Genomic DNA, 23,127 nt, shown 5'->3' with positions numbered 1-23,127 from the left:
ATATAACATGTTTTTCTAACTAAAAGCAAGCATGAGTGATTTACAGAAAAAATGTTTCTGTTGCAAATTCAATGTTTCCTACACTGTGAGAGGACTAAAGGAAAAACCAAAGAAGTTACAGCCATTTGTTATTTATGGTCAGACTCATGGTGCTCATCAGAACTATTTTGTCTCCTTTGGTACTGCAAAGATGAAACAGCACTGAATACACAATACCAGTGTTCCAGCACTGGTGTTGGGCACCACATCTTTGCTTTTTATGTATTTCTTAATTTCTCTCCATCATTGATGGCCATCTCCTGCTTTTTCAGCTTCTATAATTCCTTATCCCTGGGGAAGTTCACTAATAATATATTATCACTAACAGGGTAAGCTACCAGCAACTAGTTCAGAACACTTACAATAAAACCATTTCTGAACATGATTTTACACTCCTTGAGAAGGCTTCTTGGGAGTTTCACACTGTTATATATATTAGAATTTTCTGGAGATCCTTATGGATTGACTAAGTGATCTTAATTAACTTTGAATGAGTAGATTAATGAGATTAGTGTATAAATAAATTGCATCTACCAGGACATAATAAGGGAACATAAAGGACTCTCGTTCAAAGATGATATATTTTCTCATTGGAATTGTTTTCCATCACTTTTTAAATTCTTTTTATTTATTGTTTTCATTAACCTATGAATATCATTATATTCTCTTTAAGAGAAAAGTCATACTACTAATTGATCGGAAGAGTATTCAGTTTTTAAGAAATTTATTTGTATTACATTAGTTGATTCTTGGATATCCAGTTAAGCCTACCTTGCATTTCTGGGATAAATTTTACTTGGTCACGATGTATAACTTTTCTTAATATGTTGCTAGATTCCGTTTCTTAGTATCTTCTTGAGGATTTCCATGTCCATGTTAATAAGAGATATTGGCTTACTGTTTTCTTTTCTTGTGATATATTTGTCTGGTTTTGGTTCTGAGCTAATAAAGGCTTTATGGAATGAGTTGAGAAGTGCTTTCATATGGAAGAGATGCTGAAGAATTGTCATTAATTCTTCTTTAAATATTTGTTAGAATTCAACAGTGAAGGCATTTGAGCCTGGAATTTCCTTTGTGGGTGCTTTTCTTGACTAATTCAATTTTTTAACTTGTCATATAGGATTATTCTGATTGTCTACTTCTTGAGGCAAAAACACTAGTTGGTGTCTTGCTCGGAATTTGTCTATTATATGTTATCTAATTTATTGGCATACAATTATTTGTAGTATTCCTTTATAATCCTTTATAAGGACAATAGTGAGGTTCTTTCTGAGAAAGTACCCTCCTAGGAGCTAAGAAATCAGTGGAATAGGGATGGGGGAGGAAGGAAAGAGGCGACAGTGAAAGGACTTTCAGGCTTGGCTCTGTGGAAACTTCAGCCCATGAAGTGAAGTAAAGGTGATCACAGCCCAGTATTTACCAGCACCACATCCATAGTAGAGAACTCTGATGGGTGAGGGCTGAGCAGAAGAAGACAGTCCCCAACTCACATCAGCACTCACCTGGAATACAGCCTCAGCAACAGGTTAGTGGGGGGAAGGAATAAAAAATTCTTAATTTCATGCTCTTTCCAGAAAGGCAGACCTCTGACTGGAAGCTTGAAGGAGAAAGAGAGCCCTGTGTTCTAGCTTGTAGCAGTCTGGAGTGTAGTTCCTGTCTTACTGAGCTAGAAGAGTTAGAGGAAGGCATAGATCTTTGTTCAAATGTAACAAACCTCTTGTAGTTCTTAACAAACTTTACTAGATATGCACAAGTAAATGTTTCTTCATTTTCTATATCCCCACAGGGCCATTTCCAGGGACTTTAAATGGTTCTTTAAAAAGATAATTATCACAAGATTCACTGATGAGCAGGTCCTTAAGCTTTTCACACTCTTGTGCCAGAAGTAGAACTTTGCATTTATATATATATATATATATATATATATATATATATATATATATATATATATATATATATATATATTTTTTTTTTTTTTTTTACGTAGAGGTTAAAATTAATTTTTTTTCTAGGTAGACAGTCAATCTTGTATGCATTATTTATTTTAAAAATTATCCTCTTTCCACTGAACTAAAATATCAACTTTTTCTTAAAATAATTTTTTAATTCTGATATCATTAATATACAATCACATGAGCAACACTGTGGTTACTAGATTCCCCCCATTATTAAATTACCACCACATACCCCACTATACTCACTGTCCATCAGTGTAGTAAGATGCTGTAGAGTCACTACTTGTATTCTCTGTGCTATACTGCTTTCTCCATGCAACCACCCTAAGTAATGTGTGCTAATGGTAATGCCCGTTATTCTCCTGCTCCCTCTCTTCCCAACCACCCTCTGCCACCCCTTTCCATTTGGGAACTGTTAGTCCATTCTTGGGTTCTGTGGCTCTGCTGCTATCTTGATCCTTCAGTTTTTGCTTTGTTCTTATTCTCCACAGATGAGTGACATCATTTGGTACTGGTCTTACTCTGCCTGCCTTATTTCACTGAGCATAATACCCTATAGCTCCATCAATGTTGTTGCAAATGGTAGGATTTATTTTCTTCTTATGGCTGAATCATATTCCATTGTATGTATGTACCACATCTTCTTTATCCATTCATCTATTGATGGCGACTTACGTTGCTTCCATTTCTTGGCTATTGTAAATAGTGCTGCGATAAACATAGGGGTGCATATGTCTTTTTGAAACAGGGATCCTGCATTCTTAGGGTAAATTCCTAGGAGTGGAATTACTGGGTCAAATGGTATTTCTATTTTGAGTTTTTTGAGGAACGTCCATACTGCTTTCCACAATGGTTGAACTAATTTACATTCCCACCAGTAATGTAGGAGCATTCCCTGTTCTCTACATCCTCAACAGCATGTTGCTCCTAGTCTTTTCTATGTTGGCTATCCTAATTGGTATGAAGTGATATCTCATTGTGGTTTTAATTAGCATTTCCCTAGTAATTAGTGATGTGAAGCATCTTTTCATGTGCCTATTGGCCATCTGAAATTCTTTTTTGGAGAAGTGTCTGTTCATATTCTCCACCCATTTTTTAATAGGGTTATTTGCTTTTTGGGTGTTGAGGTGTGTGAGTTCTTTATATATTTTAGATGTTAACCCCATGTTGGATATGTCATTTACAAATATATTCTCCCATACTGTATGATGCCTTTTGTTCTGCTGATGGTGTCCTTTGCTGTACAGAAGCTTTTTAGCATAATGTAGTCCCAGTTGCTCATTTTTGCTTTTGTTTTACTTGCCCAGGGAGGTATGTTCATTAAGAAGTTGCTCATGTTTATGTCCAAGAGATTTTTGCCTATGTTTCCTTCTAAGAGTTTTGTGGTTTCATGACTTACATTCAGGTTTTTTATTCATTTTGAGTTTACTTTTGTGTATAGAGTTAGACAATAATCCAGTTTCATTTTCTTACATATAGCTGTCCAGTTTTGCCAACACCAGTTGTTGAAGAGGCTGTCATTACCCCACTGTATATCCATGGCTCCTTTATTGAATATTAATTGACCATATATGGTTGGGTTTATATCTGGGTTCTCTAGTCTGTTCCATTGATCTATGGTTCTGTTCTTCTGCCAGTACCAAATTGTCTTGATTACTGTAGCTTTGTTGTAGCACTTGAAGTAAGGGAGCATAGTACCCCCAGCTTTATTCTTCCTTCTCAGGATTGCTTTGGCTACTCAGGGTCTTTTCTGGTTCCATATAAATTTTAGAATTATTTGCTCGAGTTCGTTGAAGAATGCTGTTGGATTTTGATAGGGATTGCATTGAATCTGTAGATTGCTTTAGGCAGGATGGCCATTTTGACAATATTAATTATTCCTATCCATGAGCATGGAATGTGTTTTCATTTTTTGGTATCTTCTTTAATTTCTCTCCTGAGTGTCTTGTAGTTTTCAGAGTAAAGGTCTTTCATTACCTTGGTTAGGTTTATTCCTAGGTATTTTATTATTTTCGATCCAATTGTGAATGGAATTTTTTTCCTGATTTTTCCTTCTGCTAGTTCATCGTTAGTATATAGGAATGCAACAGATTTGTGTGTATTTTGTATCCTGCAAATTTGCTCAATTCAGTTATTAGATATACTAGTTTAAGAATGGATGCTTTATAGAGTTTTTAATGTACAATATCATGTCATCTGCAAACAGGTACAGTTTATCTTCTTCCTTGCCAATCTGGATGCCTTTTATTTCTTTGTATTGTCTGATTGCCATGGCTAGGACCTCCAAAACTATGTTGAATAAAAGTGGGGAGAATGGGCATCCTTGTCTTGTTCCCAATCTTAAAGGAAAGGCTTTCAGCTTCTTGCTATTAAGTGTAATGTTGGCTGCAGATTTGTCATATATGGCCTTTATTGTGTTGAGGTACTTGCCCTCTATACTATTTTGTTGACAGTTTTTGTCATGAATGGATGTTGAATTTAGTCATATGCTTTTTCAGCATCTATGGAGATGATCATGTGGCTTTTGTCTTTCATTTTGTTGATGTGGAAGATGATGTTGAACCATTCTTTCTTCCCTGGAACAAATCCTACTTGATCATGATGGATGATCTTGTTGATGTATTTTGAATTCAGTTCGCTAATATTTTGTTGAATATTTTTGCATCTTTGTTCTTCATGGATATTGGTCTGTAATTTTCTTTTTTTGTGGTGTCTTTGCCTGGTTTTGGTATTAGAGTGATGCTGGCCTCATAGAATGAGTTTGGGAATATCCCCTCCTCTTCTACTTTTTGGAAAACTTTTAGGAGGATGGGTATTAGGTGTTCACTAAATGCTTGATAAAATTCAGCAGTGAAACCATCTGGTCCAAGAGTTTTGTTCTTAGGTAGTTTTTTGATTACCAATTCAATTTCTTTGCTGGTAATTGGTCTGTTCAGATTTTCTGTTTCTTCCTGGGTCAGCCTTGGAAGGTTGCATTTTTCTAGAAAGTTGTCCATTTCTTCTAAGTTATCCAGTTTGTCAGTATATAATTTTTCATAGTATTCTCTAATAATCCTTTGTATTTCTGTGGTGTCCATACTGATTTTTCCTTTCTCATTTCTGATTCTGTTTATGTATGTTGACTCTCTTTTTTTCTTGATAAGTCTGGCTAGTGGTTTATCTATTTTATTTATTTTCTCAAAGAACCAGATCCTGCTTTCATTGATTCTTTCTATTGTTTCATTCTTCTCAATTTTATTTATTTCTGCTCTAATCTTTATTATGTCCCTCCTTCTACTGACTTTGGGCCTCACTTGTTTTCTTTTCTGGTTTCATTAATTGTGAGTTTAGACTGTTAATTTGGGATTGTTGTTCTTTCCTGAGGTAGGGCTGTATTGCAGTACACTTCTCTCTTAGCATGGCCTTCACTGCATCCCACAGATTTTGCGGTGCTGAATTATTGTTGTCATTTGTCTCCATATATTGTTTGATCTCTGTTTTTATTTGGTCATTGATCCATTGACTACTTAGGAGCATGTTATTAAGCCTTCATGTGTTTGGGGGCTTTTTTGTTTTCTTAGTGTAATTTATTTCTAGTTTCATACTTTTGTGGTCTGAGAAGCTGGTTGGTAAAATTTCAATCTTTTTGAATTTACTGAGGCTCTCTTTGTAGTCTAGTATAGGATCTACTCTTGAAAATGGTCCATGTTTACTTGAGAAGAATGCGTATCCTGTTGCTTTTGGATGGAGTGTTCCTTAGAGGTCTGTTAGGTCCATCTGTTCTAATATATTGTTCAGTGCCTCTGTCTCCTTGTGTATTTTCTGTCTGGTTGATCTGTCCTTTGGAGTGAGTGGTGTGTTGAAGTTTCCTAAAATGAATGCATTGCATTCTATTTCCCCCTTTAATTCTGTTAGTATTTGTTTCACATATGTAGGTGATCCTGTGTTAGGTTAGACAGTTATAATAGTTATATCTTCTTGTTGGACTGGCCCCTTTATCATTATGTAATGTCGTTCTTTTGCTCTTGTTACTTTCTTTATTTTAAAGTCTATTTTGTTTGATACAAGTACTGCAACTCCTGCTTTTTTCTCCTATTAGTTCCATGAAATATCTTTTTCCATCCCTTGACTCTCAGTCTGTGTATGTCTTTGGGTTTGTCTCTTGTAGGCAGCATAAAGACAGGTCTTGTTTTTTTATCCATTCAGTGATTCTATGTCTTTTGATTGGTACATTCAGACCATTTACTTTTAGGGTGATTATTATTAGCTATGTACTTATTGCCATTGCAGGCTTTAGATTCATGGTTACCAAAGGTTCAAGGGTAATTCCCTTACAATCTAACAGTCTAATTTAACTCAGTAAGCTATTAGAAACACAATCTAAAGGTTCTTTTTTTTAATCCTTTTTCTTCCTCCTCCATTCTTTATATATTAAGTATCATATTCTGTACTCTTTGTGTATCCTTTTATTCACTTTGGGGTTAGTTGATTTGATTTTGCATCTGCTTAGTAATTAATTGTTCTACTTTCTTTACTGTGGTTTTGTTTTCCCTGGTGACAGGTATTTAGCATTAGGAATACTTCCATCTACAGAAGTCCCTCCAAACTGCACTGTAGAGGTGATTTGTGGGAGGTAAATTCTCTCAGCTTTTGCTTATTTGAAAATTGTGTAATCCCTGTTTCAAATTTAAATGATAATCTTGCTTGGTAGAGTATTCTTGGTTTGAGGCCCTTCTGCTTCATTGCATTAAATAAATTATGCCACTCTCTTCTGGCCTGTAAGGTTTTTGTTGAGAAGTCTGATGATAGCCTGATGGGTTTTTCTTTGTATGTGATCTTTTTTCTCTTGCTAGCCTTTAAAAGTCTGTCCTTATCCTTGATCTTTGCATTTTAATTATTATATGTCTTGGTGTTGTCTTCCTTGGGTTCCTTGTGTTGGGAGATCTGTGTACCTCCATGGCCTGAGAGATTATCTCCTTCCCCAGACTGGGGACATTTTCAGCAATTACCTCCTTAAAGACACTTTCTATTCTTTTTCCTCTCTCTTCTTCTTCTGGTCCCCCTATAATGAGAATATTGTTCTGTTTGAATTGGTCACACAGATCTCTCATTCTTCCATTCTTAGAGATCCTTTTTTCTCTCTGTGCCTCAGCTTCTTTGTATTCTTCTTCTCTAATTTCTATTCCATTTACTGTCTGTTCTACTACATCTAATCTGCTTTTAAATCTCTCCATTGTATGTTTCATTTCAGATATGGAATTTCTTTATGATTGAATCTCCATCCTAAATTCGTCCCTGAGTTCTTGAATATTTTTCTGTACCTCCATGAGCAAGTCTATATTTTTATTTTGAACTCTCTTTCAGGAAGATTGGTGAGTTCAGTTTCATTTGGCCCTTTTTCTAGTGTTCGTGAGATTTTTGTTTAAATCAGGTTCCTTTGAAGTTCCATATTTGTATGTGGCACCCTCTAGTCCCAGAAGCTCATGTCTCTGGAGCTGCTCAGCCCCTGGAGTGATGTAGGGGGTTGCAGGGGAGTGGCTCTGGTGCCTCGGGGAGGAAAGAGCTGTTTTCGTGCTTTCTGGCTGCAGTGCCTGTCTCCACCGTCAGAACCAGTAGGATGAGCACACAGGTATAACCCTCTGTGCTTTGCATCTGTAGCTGCCATAGGCAGGGCCCCCCTATAGCTGGCCTGACACCAGGGCAGGGACTGCTGGTTGTGAGCCGATGCCAACAGGCCTAGATCAAGGCTCAGCTGGCTGCATATCACAGTGGGGGGTCCTCGGGCCTGATTAGCCAGCCAGGGGGATGTAGTACCTGAAGCTCCAGAAAGTTCCCAAGAGGGTATCCAGACAACCTTGTCCACCTATCCCTTCTCCTGCACAGCAAGCTCTGTGCAAATCTTGCCACTTCAGTAGCCTTCTTGCTGCTAGGAAGCCTCTCAAACCACCTGCCTTTCTTTTGTTCCAGAATAGCTGGATGTGGATCCCTGTCCTCCACAAATGGCTGGAATCTGTCTCTCCAAGTATTCCACCTGTCTTAGCTTTCCAACCCCAGTAATCTCCAGAGCACCAGGTAATGTAGGTTTGTGCTCCCAAAGCAGATCTCTAAGCCTGGGTGTTCAGCAGTCCTAGGCTTTCAGCTACTCCCTGCTCTGTTTCTCTTCCTCCCACTGGTAAGCTGGGGTGAGGGAAGGGCTAGGGTCCCACCGGATCAAGGCTTTGGTATGTTACCCTGTTCCATGAAGTCTGCTCTGTTCTCTAGGTGTATGCAGACTGGTGCAGTCTTTCTTCCTGTTGATCTTTGGGATTAGTTGTATTAACTATATTTTTGTATTATATGTGGTTTTGGGAGGAGTTCTCTGTCTGACCTCTCATGCCACCATCTTGAATTGACCTCCTCAAAATAAATTTTTATACTGAATTATACTACTTTTTCCAGTTAGCTATTGCTCATATTGTTACTACTAGGAAAAGCCATTAATATTCTTAATATTGATATTAATTAATTTAATGTTCATTTTCATTAATGTTAACATTTACTTTGTACCCTAACATCTTAGCAAATTCTCTCATCAATTCTAGTACCATGGTTATTTTGTTTTCTTTTTCCTTTTATTTTAACTAGGTTCTGGATACTAACTCAAGTCATTAGCAAAACATTTTATCTGTTATTTGCTATTAATCATACTGGTTAATTCATTCATTTTCTTATTTCATCTGCTATGAGCTTTAAATCAATTTTGAGAAATAATGTTAATAGTAGGCAGCCCTGTATTACTGCTCATTCAAATGCAAATACTTTAGGCTTAAACCAACAAACACCAGAGTATGGTGTTGGTTATTGGGTTTTAATAAATATGTTGACATGTTGATGGATACTTACCTTTTCAAAAGGTAAAAAAGGACTTATCAGTACCAACTGATACATTTCTATAATTTCTACTTGAATTTCTATTTGAATGGTTGTTGTGTTAACAAAATATCTAATTCTGAACTGTATCTACAGTTCTAGAATACAGCACAATTAAATAGGATTCTCAGCCAAGGGGATTCTGGGAGTTGAGAGCTCTATCAGGGTTAGATGTTTCCCTCTGTGACTCCCCTCCCCTCACTGTACTAATATCCTGGTGCATGAAATTCTATTAAAAATTCATTCTCTGAATAGAGTATTCACTAGTTAACTGCAAAAAAAAAAAGCATGCATGCTGTACTCTTTTGATAATATCCTGGACTGTGTGTATGTATGTGTGTGTGTATACATAAAATATCAGATAACATTTATTTATAATTTTCTTTACTTGCCTTTTCTTGGGTGCATTATTTATCATGGTTTTGTATTAGTCATGCTATCTTTTTCTATGATATTGGAATTTATAGTCTTTAAAGGTTAACTGAAAATCTGTTATGAAAAACATTTTCTTTGGGCATTTTCCACTGGCAGACTTTTAAACATCTTCTCAATGTATCATATCTAATTCATCTACTTAGGTTTCCTACCTTAAATTTCTTCAACAGCATTTACTAGAAAAATCACTCATTTGTCTAGATTTGTGAACCTTTTACTACAGAAGCATATATATATTCTCATAATTCTTTTATTTGCTGTGATTATGTCCCTATTTCCATTTCTAGTTTTTTATTAGTTCAATATCTTTGGTTTTTTTTAGAATATGGATGAGTATCAGTTTTATTGAAGAAATTGTTTTTGAATACATTTATTCATTCTTGCTTTTTTTGTTGTATCTTTTTTTAGCTTTTTATATTTATCCGTGCCCTCCAAATTTATTTTGGTTTTAATTTTCCATTCCTTATTTCTTTTGATTGGTACTAAGTCCCTTTAGTTTTAGTCTTTCTTCTTTAATAGGTATTTAAAGCTATAAATAACCCTCTGAGCCCATTTTTAGCTGTATTCTACAGGTTTGATTCTAATGTAATCTCATTTTCATTTCATTTCACCATCTCATTTTCTCTTTTAAACAAAAGATATTTAAGAGTCTTATTCTATGTCCCCATAGTTAAGCTTGTACATCATTTTTTATTATTCATTTCAAATTTTATTATGTGGCAGTAAAATACTCTACTCTGACATAATATTACTAAGTTTTTTATTCGAAGCCAAACACTTGAATGATTGATTGAACTCAGTAATTTTTTTTTTTAGACATGCCAACAAATCTCTTTGCTTTTTGAGAAGTGGAAATTTTAAATTTATATATAAATTTGAGTTGTTAATTATATAATTCCCCTATGTTCTTATTCATCATTTTCTGATTGTTAATTCTGAAGAGAAACATACATTCTCTCTCACTATAATCATATTTGTATCTACTCCATATGTTCTGATAGTTTTGCTTTATATATTGAGCTGCTATGTTTTTTGGCATGCACAAGTATGTCTATTCTTAATTAGCTCCAACAACTAATATATTTGATTTATCTTTTCCATTCTAACTCTATGTTTACTATTCATTTTCCCTCCTTTTCTCTTAATTGTGCTGGCTTGATCAAGTATTTGCTCTTTTCCTCCTTATTAAGTTGAAATATTGATTGTTTCTTTGCAATTCATAGGGGTATTATCTTTCTTTTCCAACACCCATAATCAAGTAGGTTCGTCTATTATTAGGCATGAACAAGTAAACAAGTATTTACTTTCAGTGCATCTTCTCCACCCCAAATAAACTGAGGCTTTAGAATACTTTTGCTTCCCCATTTCAGTCTGACCCAGATGACAACTTCAGGATGATATGGCTTTACCTCCCTTCTATCCCCTTTCCAGCCCTGTTTTGCTGAAATTATTTAGTATGTTTAGTTCCAGATTGTTGTTATATTTTCCTTTAAAATATTTTGCTTACCATTTTTCCTTTCTTTTTTCCTTTCACCTATCTTGAGGTCTCTGTTGTTTTAATATTTGAACTCGCATTTTTCTTCTTTTTTTAAATTTTATTTTGGTATCATTAATCTACAGTTACATGAAGGACATTATGTTTACTAGGCTCCCCCCTTCACCAAGTCCCCCCCACATCCCTATTCACAGTCACTGTCCATCAACATAGTAAGATGCTGTAAAAATCACTACGTGTCTTTTCTGTGTTGCACAGCCCTCCCCATGCTCCCCCCACACTATAAATGCTAATCTTAATGCCCCTTTCTTTCTTTCCCCCCCTTATCCCTCCCTTCCCACCCGTCCCTCCCCCCCACAGTCCCTTTCCCTTTGGTAACTATCAGTCCATTCTTGTGTTCTGTGATTCTGCTGCTGTTTTGTTTCTTCAGTTTTCTTTTGTTCTTATACTCCACATATGAGTGAAACCATTTGGTACTTGTCTTTCTCCGCCTGGCTTATTTCACTGAGCATAATACCCTCTACCTCCATCGATGTTGTTGCGAATGGTAGGATCTGTTTTTTTCTTATGGCTGAGTAATATTCTATTGTGTATATGTACCACATCTTCTTTATCCATTCATCTACTGATGGACATTTAGGTTGCTTCCATATCTTGGCTATTGTAAATAGTGCAGCGATAAACATAGGGGTGCATCTGTCTTTTTCAAACTGGAGTGCTGCATTCTTGGGGTAAATTTCTAGAGGTGGAATTCCTGGGTCAAATGGTATTTCTATTCTGAGCATTTTGAGGAACCCCCATACTGCTTTCCACAATGGTTGAACTAATTTACATTCCCACCAGCAGTGTAGGAGGGTTCTCCTTTCTCCACAACCTCGCCAACATTTGTTGTTGTTTGTCTTTTGGATGGTAGCCATCCTTACTGGTGTGAGATGATATCTCATTGTGGTTTTAATTTGCATTTCTCTGATGACAAGCGATGTGGAGCATCTTTTCTTGTGTCTGTTGGCCATCTGAATTTCTTCTTTAGAGAACTGTCTATTTAGCTCCTCTGCCCATTTTTTAATTGGATTATTTGCTTTTTGTTTGTTGAGGCATGTGAGCTCTTTATGTATTTTGGATGTCAATCCTTTATTGGATCTGTCATTTATGAATATGTTCTCCCATACTGTAGGATACCTTTTTGTTCTATTGATGGTGTCCTTTGCTGTACAGAAGCTTTTTAGCTTGATATACTCCCACTTGTTCATTTTTGCCTTTGTTTTCCTTGCCCGGGGAGATATGTTCATGAAGAAGTCACTCATGTTTATGTCCATGAGATTTTTGCCTATGTTTTTTTCTAAAAGTTTTATGGTTTCATGACTTACATTCAGGTCTTTGATCCATTTGGAGTTTACTTTTGTGTATGGGGTTAGGCAGTGATCCAGTTTCATTTTCTTACATGTACCTGTCCAGTTTTGCCAGTGCAATTTGTTGAAGAGACTGTCATTTCCCCATTGTATGTCCATGGCTCCTTTATCAAATATTAACTGGCCATATATGTTTGGGTTAATGTCTGGAGTCTCTATTCTGTTCCACTGGTCTGTGGCTCTGTTCTTGTGCCAGTACCAAATTGTCTTGATTACTGTGGCTTTGTAGTAGAGCGTGAAGATGGGGAGTGAGATCCCACCCACTTCATTCTTCCTTCTCAGGATTGCTTTAGCTATTCAGAGTCTTTGGTGTTTCCATATAAATTTTTGAACTATTTGTTCCAGTTCATTGAAGAATGCTGTTGGTAGTTTGATAGGGATTGCATCAAATCTGTATATTGCTTTGGGCAGGATGGCCAATATTAATTTTTCCTAGCCAGGAGCATGGGATGAGTTTCCATTTGTTAGTGATCTCTTTAATTTCTCTTAGGAGTGTCTTATAGTTTTCAGGGTATAGGTCTTTCACTTCCTTGGTTAGGTTTATTCCTAGGTATTTTATTCTTTTTGATGCTATTGTGAATGGAATTGTCTTCCTGATTTCTCTTTCTATTAGTTTATTGTTAGTGTATAGGAAAGCCACAGGTTTCTGTGTGTTAATTTTGTATCCTGCAAGTTTGCTGAATTCTGATATTAGCTCTAGTAGTTTCAGAGTGGAGTCTTTAGGGTTTTTTATGCTCACTATCATGTCATCTGCAAATAGTGGCAGTTTAACTTCTTCTTTACCAATCTGGATTCCTTGTATTTCTTTGTTTTGTCTAATTGCCGTGGCTAGGACCTCCAGTACTATGTTGAATAACAGTGGGGATAGTGTGCATTCCTGTCTTGTTCCCAATTGCAGAGGAAAAGCTTTCAGCTTCTCGCTGTTCAGTATGATGTTGGCTGTGGGTTTATCATATATGACCTTTATTATGTTGAGGTACTTGCCCTCTATACCCATTTTGTTGAAAGTTTTTATCATGAATGGATGTTGAATTTTATCGAATGCTTTTTCAGCATCTATGGAGATGATCATGTGGTTTTTGTTTTTCTTTTTGTTGATGTGGTGAATGATGTTGATGGATTTTCGAATGTTGTACCATCCTTGCATCCCTGGGATGAATCCCACTGGTAAGGGTGTACGATCCTTTTGATGTATTTTTGAATTCAGTTTGCTAATATTTTGTTGAGTATTTTTGCATCTACGTTCATCAGGGATATTGGTCTGTAGTTTTCTTTTTTGGTGGGGTCTTGGCCTGGTTTTGGTATTAGGGTGATGTTGGCTTCATAGAATGAGTTTGGGAGTATCCCCTCCTCTTCTATTTTTTGGAAAACTTTAAGGAGAATGGGTATTATATCTTCTCTGTATGTCTGATAAAATTCCGAGGTAAATCCATCTACCCCAGGGGTTTTGTTCTTTGGTAGTTTTTTGATTACCACTTCAATTTCGTTGCTGGTAACTGGTCTGTGCTGGTAACTGGTCTGTTTAGATATTCTGTTTCTTTCTGGGTCAGTCTTGGAAGGTTGTATTTTTCTAGGAAGTTGTCCATTTCTCCTAGGTTTCCCAGCTTGTTAGCATATAGGTTTTCATAGTACTCTCTAATTATTCTTTGTATTTCTGTGGGGTCCGTCGTGATTTTTCCTTTCTCGTTTCTGATTCTGTTGATTTGTGTTGACTCTCTTTTCCTCTTAATAAGTCTGGCTAGAGGCTTATCTATTTTGTTTATTTTCTTGAAGAACCAGCTCTTGGTTTCATTGACTTTTGCTATTCTTTTATTCTTCTCAACTTTATTTATTTCTTCTCTGATCTTTATATGTCCCTCCTTCTGCTAACCTTAGACCTCATTTGTTCTTTTTCCATTTCGATAATTGTGACATTAGACCATTCATTTGGGATTGTTCTTCCTTCTTTAAATACGCCTGGATTGCTATATACTTTCCTCTTAAGACTGCTTTTGCTGTATCCCACAGTAGTTGGGGCTTAGTGTTGTTGTTGTCGTTTGTTTCCATATATTGCTGGATCTCCATTTTGATTTCATCATAGATCCATTGATTATTTAGGAGCGTGTTGTTAAGCGTTGATGTGTTTGTGAGCCTTTTTGCTTTCTTTGTACAGTTTATTTCTAGTTTTATACCTTTGTGGTCTGAAAAGTTGGTTGGTAGGATTTCAATCTTTTGGAATTTACTGAGTTTCTTTTTGTGGCCTAGTATGTGGTCTATTCTGGAGAATGTTCCACGTGCACTTGAGAAGAATGTGTATCCTGTTGCTTTTGGATGTAGAGTTCTGTAGATGTCTATTAGATCCATCTGTTCTAGTGTGTTGTTCAGTGCCTCTGTGTCCTTACTTATTTTCTGTCTGGTGGATCTGTCCTTTGGAGTGAGTCTCCCAGAATGAATGCATTGCATTCTATTTCCTCTTTTAATTCGGTTAGATTTGTTTCACATATGTTGGTGCTCCTGTATTGGGTGCATATATATTTATAATGGTTATATACTCTTGTTGGACTGATCCCTTTATCATTATGTAATGTCCTTCTTTATCTTTTGTTACTTTATTTTGAAGTCTAATTTGTCTGATACTAGTATTGCAACACCTGCTTTTTTCTCTCTGTTGTTTGCATGAAATATCTTTTTCCATCCCTTGACTTTTAATCTGTGCATGTCTTTGGGTTTGAGGTGAGTCTCCTGTAAGCAGCATATGGATGGGTTTTGCTTTTTTTTATCCATTCCATTACTCTGTGTCTTTTGATTGGTGCATTCAGTCCATTTACATTTAGGGTGATTATTGAAAGGTATGTACTTATTGCCATTGCAGGCTTTAAGTTTGTGGTTACCAAAGGTTCAAGGTTAGCTTCTTTACTACCTTACTGTCTAACTTAACTCGCTTATTGAGCTATTATAAACATGGTCTGATGATTCTTTATTTCTCTCCCTTCTTATTCCTCCTCCTCCCTTCTTCATATGTTGGGTATTTTGTTCTGTGCTCTTTTTAGGAGTGCTCCCATCTAGAGCAGTCTCTGTAAGATGCCCTGTAGAGGTGGTTTGTGGGAGGCAAATTCCCTCAACTTTTGCTTGTCTGGGAATTGTTTAATCCCTCCTTCATATTTAAATGATAATCGTGCTTGATACAGTATTCTTGGTTCGAGGCCCTTCTGTTTCATTGCATTAAGTATATCATGCCATTCTCTTCTGGCCTGTAGGGTTTCTGTTGAGAAGTCTGATGATAGCCTGATGGGTTTTCCTTTGTAGGTGACCTTTCTTTTCTCTCTGGCTGCCTTTAATACTTTGTCCTTGTCTTTGATCTTTGCCATTTTAATTATTATGTGTCTTCGTGTTGCCCTCCTTGGATCCCTTGTCATGGGAGTTCTGTGTACCTCTGTGGTCTGAGAGGCCATTTCCTCCCCTAGTTTGGGGAAGTTTTCGGCAATTATTTCTTCAAAGACACTTTCTATCCCTTTTTCTCTCTCTTCTTCTTCTGGTACCCTTATAATTTGGATATTGTTCCTTTTCGATTGGTCACACAGTTCTCTTAAAATTCTTTCATTCCTGGAGATCCTTTTATCTCTCTCTGCATCAGCTTCTCTGTGTTCCTGTTCTCTGTTTTCTAGTCCATTAATGGTCTCTTGCATCTCGTCCATTCTGTTTTGATGTCCTTCCAGAGCTTGTTTTATTTCTGTATTCTCCTTCCTTAGTTCTTGCATATTTCTCTGCAAGTCCATCAGCATGGGTATGACTTTTGTTTTGAATTCTTTTTCAGGAAGACTGGTTAAATCTATCTCCCCAGGTTCCTTCTCAGGGGAAGATGTAGAAGATGTCGAAGCTGTCTGGGTTAGTCTTGTCTGGATCAAATTTTTTTGCCTTTTCATGTTGATAGGTACAATGGTGAGTTATTGACTTGTCTGTCAGCTGGGAGAGTCAATACTCTTTCCACTTGGCTCCTGGCCTTTCTTTACTGGGACAATGGTGACCCCTAGCAGCGTGTGTTGGTCAATTGCGTGTAGACTGGGTCTCTGTATCTTGCCTGGCCGGTATGGAGGAAGCTCCCTTGCTGTGGGTGGAGCCAGCCTCAGGCTGCTGCTCTGCTATGGTGGGACCCCAGAGGGGTTAAGGCCGGGGGTGCTGTTTGGCTGTTTACCTCCATGAGGGTTCTCAGAGCTGTTGCCCAGGGGGTTAGTGCACCTGGAATTCCCTGGAATTTCCAGCTGCTTTGGTGACCCAGGATGCTTCCATCCAGCTGTGGGGTCCCTGTCCCTTTAAGACTTTCAAAAAGCACTAGCTTTTTTTTGTCCCAGGGGCGCCGGCTTCGGGACCTGCTCAAAGGTCTTACTGTCCTGTTTCCCTAGTTTCCAGCACCCCATGCATGCACTGTGTCTGCGTTCTGGTGCAGATGGCTAGGGCTGGGTGTTTAGCAGTTCTAGGCTCCCTCTCCCTCCCTGCTCCAACTCCTCTCCTCCCGCCGGGAGCTGGGGTGCGGGGCCTCGGGTACCGCTGGGCTGTGGCTTGTATCTTACCCCTTTCACCAGGCACTGGGTTCTCGCAAGTGTGGATGTAGTCTGGCTGTTGTCCTGTGTGTTCTGGGCTCTCTTTTAGGATTAGTTGTATTTGTTCTATTTTCAAAAATATATATGTTTTTGGGAGGAGATTCCCACTATCCTACTCATGCCACCATCTTGGCTCTGCCCTAGTATTTTTTCTTAAATATTTTCTTAGATGGAATACATTTATTCCAACATGTTCATGATAGCAAGGCAGGATTCTTGAGTTACATTTCTTTTCTCTAAGCAGCTGGTAGAAAGTATAGCCACTGTGTAGCCTTCCATATTGGAGATAAAAAAGCCTGATTCTACTTGGATTTTTTTCCTTTCTGAATTACTCATGTGTTCTGTCTTGTTGCATATCAAATCCCATTGACTCATCTCCTAATATTCTTACCTTTTTTTTCATAATTTGTTTTTCTATATTTTTCACTGTAGTTTTGAGATGTCTCACCCTTTTGGTCAGGGTTCTCCAGAGAAATAGAAACTCTAGGATGTACACACAAACACACACACATACACACAAAACAGAAGACCTGATGGTAGTTCCATTTCTGAGGGCTGGCAGGCTTAAAATCCAGGAAGTGTCAATGTTTTAGTTCTAAACTGAAGGGGAGAAAAATTCTATGCTCCAGTTTGAAGGCATTCAGGCAGAAAGAATTCTTTCTTATTCAGAGGAGGGTCAACCTTTTTGTTCTGTTCAAACCTTCAACTGATTGGATAAGGTTCACCGACATGAGGGAGGACAATCTGCTTTACTGACACTATTGAACTGTCTCTCCTATTTTGTTACTCATGAAAATGTTCACAAACATGAACACACTAAATGCTTGCCTCCTAAATAAACAGCTATGTTTATTTTTGGTCAGAGAAACTTTATAAGAAGTCTCATATATAACATGTGGTTAGGAATGGAATGATGATTACAATTATTCAACTTTCTATTCCCATTTTTTACTACCCACTGAGCCAAAGATTCTGGGTCTAACAGAAAGAGTAATAACACATTTTAAGTCCCCATCCATCCCCTTCCAATTCCTTGACAATGAAACCCACAATTTTGGGTATATGAAAGAGATCTCTGGGCTAGTATATAGAAATCTGGGTTTTAGACTAAGTTCTTTTATAACTGAATTGTGTGCTTTTATAACTGAAATGTGTGATATAGAACAATTCATTTAATCTTTTAATCTGCTCACACTCTATATGTGCATATATATATTTATATTATATATATATGAATATATGTCAGTTTCACTTCTGTAAAATGGGAGAAATTATACAGTCTACACAGTCAACCCTTATTTCTCCAAAATGTTATGTAAATAAAATAATCCAATAGTTAAAAGAAATTTAGGTGGTAAAAATGATATTCAAATGAAAAGAACAGATTTTGTTGCTACATTTTGGCTTATATATATACCTAATACAATGCAACTTATGGAAAAATTAAGCATTATTAATACTAAATTTCACTGATTCTAAAACATGCATTTTCCCACATTTGAACATATCTGAACAGGATCTCATAACAGGTGGCTTCTTATAATCTGTGTCAGACATGGACTATTAGTTTTGTTTAAAAATCTTTTACTGATATATTTTGGAAGACAAGAAAGTACCAACTTCAAAATTGGCAAACTGAGTATTCATGACTTGGAAGAAAATACTCGTGAAGATACTGGAACACTATCTTACAAAGGCTATAATACAATATTCTTAATGACACAAGAGATGATATTTATCAAGAAAAAAGATAGTGACCATTCTGAATTTAAAAGTGATTCAGAAGATGGACTTTGAATGCAAATATATTTGAGGATGATAATAAATGTCTTTTGTTTATATTTTCTTTTTACATGAATGCCCAATAGTAATTTAGAAAATATGTGTAAATGAATCTAAAATAGCTCTTTATAAAGTATAAAATCAAAGTTCTAAGTAATAGGAAAGTATTACATCTCAGTTTAGTTAGAATATTTTTCTTTCTTGGTAGTATACAAGGTTGATCTTCCAAACAGAAAGAATCTTTGATTAGTGAGGTCTGAAAATAAAGCTATTCCTTTAGTATAATGGACTGGATAGGCTCACTGGCTAGTATACATTATAAAATTTTCTACAAAGTTTTAAATTGAATTTATATATGTGTGATATAACTAGAACATAATGAGATTAAACAACTCTAAAACAGATTAATTACTTTATAGTCCTAATAAACCTCTATTTGTGTTGATTCACTTTACTTAATTTTATGCAAAAAAGGTCAATTACCTAATGTTTGTGCTTGTGTTTATGTCATGTGTGCATAAAGCATTCAAATTTTAAGTGTTCTGCTTGACTGGTCTACATCAAAATATTAACAATTCTAACTTTACAAATTCATTTGAAAATAGTACTCATTTTCCTAGCTGCAGTTTAAATAGCAAAATTTAACATTCATCCAAATCTTTGAAAAAGTAGAACTCAACATGGAATTTTTTTTCCAGGAATGTCTATAACAGATGATTAATGAGCTATATTATTACCACATGCAATAAACAGTTGAGAAAGCACAGTTGAGAAAGCACTTCTTGAAAAAATAATATAAAAGATAATATTTGATTTTTCATGGCAAGAATTTGATATTTTTCACACCAGAAATGGTCACTATATGGAATAAGTAAATTCATGCAAAAACATTTTAATAAATTTAGAAAATTCATAAAATAATCCCATGAATGGGTTGTGTGTGTTAGAGTCACTATTGGGCAAATTAAAAATCATGTGGCTGTTTTACTAAATGAACTAGAATGAGGTGGAAAATTAGGTTTATAACCAAGAGGAAGTTACCTAAGATTAGAACTCATGTTCGACTTGGAAAAAATGTCAAGTTGCTTTTAAACACTAACTAAAACTAAGTATTTGTCTACATTCTACTTTTCTATGATCTGTATGGAAATAAACACAGCAGCTCTGAGGAACAACTGCATAATTATTTCAGTCTGATCTATCCTAATAAAACTAGTCTTGAAATGTCTTCACTGTTGGTGTATTTCTCTAAATGGAATGTCTGTTAAATGCTTTATAATACTCCTCATTCCAGTTCAAGATGTTGTTATCATTTCTCAGAAAGGAATCCTCAGACTGAGGAAATTCCTTCACTTATGTCATCTGTACTGTCCAGAAATGCAATGAGGCTGGGTACCGGATTGACCAAATAAAAACATTCAGGATGGCTGAAGTTCTAAACAGAGAGTCTGGGTTGAAGCCACATACTGTTACACTTTTGTTGTTCTTTTGTGTTTACACATCTTTTGTCACTGGGAGATAATGCATCCAAAAATTGCTGAGAGAATATTTTATTCATTTAAACACAGAGATACTTTTAAAACTATTTTTAAGAACCATTTTAATAAACAGATTTGTAATTGGTAATAATACTAGTTCATTGGCTAATAATCAGAGAAACACAGATGAGTACTGCTTTATAATTTGTATATGCCCCAGTCTTATAAAAGAGTTTTTTCCTATTTCCCAAATATGAATTCCCTCTTACCTGTCATTTCATTTACAATGGTACACAAAAAATGTGGAGTCCAGGATAAGGAAAAAGCTCAACCAGTTTCAGTTTACAGCCTGAGAACAACAATAAAATAAAGTTACTATTGAAAACACCTAGAGAAAACAGAGCTTCTCTTGAACTGGCTCAAAGAAAAAGTTATGAAAACTGTTGCAATCCCATGTTAAACAATGAGTAATTTACTGAATTCAGAATATTCTGTTCACAGATAGCATTAAGAGTCCCAAAGAAGTAGGTGATCTCAAAAGGAAAATTATTAATCTAATTAACTTGTTTAGGAACTAATATTCCTTCTTAATGTGAATCGGCTATTTCTGCCTTGCTGTGTTTGTGATGTCTGGCATCATAGAAAGAAATTCAAAACACAGAGTAAATTCAGGGCCACTGCGTAACTAACCATATTGCTGGGTGCTCTTTCAATGAAATGGGTTAAATCAGAAAATGTCCAAGTTTTTCAATGGTGAGCTTTCCTTCAATATGATAATTCAAATTTCAATAAAAGCTCAGATTTTAGCTTTTAGATGAAGAAAGATAAATTGATCCTGAAAGCAAACAGTCTATGGAAAAAAATTTCTTCATTATGTTTCCAAATAAGCAACAGTGAAGATAGCAAAAGCCTACAGAGCTTTAAAAAAAAAATGTGTGACAGAGCTCAATCAGGAGTCACTGAGGTACATGGATCTTCTCCTCAGAAGACTTACTTTCAGGATAATTAATTCAGGAGAAGCTGAGAGAAAATCATAACTTGAAAACCTTTTCCATCTCCCTCAATATTCAGTGACTCAAAGAAAATTTATTGAATAGAATTCTTTTTTATTCCAGAATGCCACCAATGTCATGAAATCTGTTTTCACGTCTAACATGGTGGATACCAATGATTTTGTGTTCAACTTTTCATATAAAGGAGTAAAGTTTTGTAGATATATTCTACAGGTAAGACAGTAACTCTAATCGTGGCTATCTCAAGGCAGGCTGCTTGTCCATGAGAAGATATTCTTGAGGAGAGCAGCTTCTTAGTACCTTTCAATTTGTATATTTCAGATGGTGTCTACGTGAACAGGTAGTTCTGTGTGAAAATACCTCAAAAACACATGTACACATAATCTTGCTTTGCATTTGTATGACCTGGATTATACAAACGAGGCCTGTGTAAACTGGAGTGGATAGCAGGGAAAGAAAATGGCCTAGACTGCTTTTCTTTACTTAGTGATTGTGTTTAATGTCAAAGTCTATAATAGAACAGAGATTTTATTTATGCATATATTTTTCTGCATGAATTTTTTATTCTTCGAAGTAAAAGCTTTCAGAAGAACAAAAGAGAGTTTAGAAATACAGGTATATATGGGAATTTAATATATGACTAAAGTCTCTAATTCAGAGAGCAAAAGATAGATAATTAAATGAATGGTGTTAGCATAAATAGCTACCCAATCAAAGCAAAAGTTGACACAACCTCATATTACTGACAAAAATAAATTCCACAGAGATTAAATTTGTACAAAGAAAAATTAAATAAGTAATAGAAGAAAAATTAGAAGAATAGTTCTAGCCTTGGCATAAAGGAGACCTTTCTGAACAACATAAGAAATCAGGAACATATGAAGAAGGATAGTCTACTTAAAATACTTTAAAATTTTGAGGGCAGAAGATGTAATAACGAAAGTATGACTAGCACAAAGGTATTTTCTGGTATCATAGTATCTGAGTGATGTGACAAAAGAGAGAGAATGTATTGCCTTCTATCTTGATCTTTCCATGCTGAAATCTCCTGAAAATTCATCCTGATTTCATTTATAGCCTCACATTCTCCAGGGCTGCATTGCTACTCACAGAGAACAGCAAGGTTTCCTCATGTCTGACTGTCTCAGTTTCAGCTGCTTCCACACAATCCAAATGTGGGAGGCAGATTAAAGGCCCCCATAAATATTTTTATATCCTAATCCCAGGAACCTGTGAATACATTATCTTACATAGCAAAAAGAACTTTGCATATGTGATTAAGTAATGGATTTTAAAACTGGAGATATAATTTACCTATTATAATATTCACCATTTTAAAGTATACAATTCAGTTGTTTTTAGTATAGTCACAGAGTTGTATAACCATTACCACAATCAATTTTGGAACATTTTCATTATCCTACAAAGAAATTCCTATTCACTAGCAGTCATTTCCCATTTCCTCCCAATTCTCTTTGGAAACCATAATCTACATTCTATCTCTAGGGGTTACCTATACTGGATTTACATATAATTAGAATTATATAACATGTGACCAATTTTGACTAGCTTTTTTCATGTAGCATTAAGTTGTCAATGTTTATCCATATTGTAGCCTGTATCATTACTCCATTCCTTTTTGTTGCCAAATAATATCACATTGTTTGGTTATGCCGAATTTTATTTATCCATTTACAAGTTGATGGACATTTAGTTTGTTTCTACTTTACAGATGCAGTGACTAATGCTGTTATAAACATTCATGAACAAGTTCTTACATGACATAGTCTCATTTCTCCAGGGTTTAACCTAGGTATACAATTACTGAGTCATATGACAACTCTGCACCAAAATGTTTTACAAAGAAACTGCACCATTTTCCATCATCACCAGCAATGTATGAAGATTCCAGTTTCTGCACATCCTCACCAACACTTAGTATTATTTGTCTTCTTGATCACAGCCAACCTAGTGGGTATGAAATGGTATCTCAATTGTGATTTTGATATGTAGAGTTCCCTAATGGTTAATGATGTTGAACACCTATCTATGTGCT

At 35.9% G+C, this 23,127-nt stretch overlaps 1 long non-coding RNA gene across 2 annotated transcripts in view; it reads right to left on the bottom strand.

Moving 5' to 3' along the window:
- LOC118969175 (uncharacterized) overlaps window positions 1-23,127 on the bottom strand; it is a 465,723-nt gene that overhangs the window by 265,102 nt on the left and 177,494 nt on the right. The window contains exon 5 of one of the 2 annotated variants that reach the window (XR_012130315.1): window positions 20,328-20,407. The exons of the other annotated variant lie outside the window; for it this stretch is intronic. This is a non-coding gene — a long non-coding RNA (uncharacterized lncRNA). The remainder of the gene's footprint in view (window positions 1-20,327; window positions 20,408-23,127) is intronic. 2 annotated transcript variants of the gene reach the window in all.

This window comes from Manis javanica, chromosome 1 (genome assembly GCF_040802235.1).
Source record: "Manis javanica isolate MJ-LG chromosome 1, MJ_LKY, whole genome shotgun sequence".
Taxonomy (NCBI): domain Eukaryota; kingdom Metazoa; phylum Chordata; class Mammalia; order Pholidota; family Manidae; genus Manis; species Manis javanica.
This window is presented reverse-complemented; position numbering and strand designations above follow the sequence as displayed.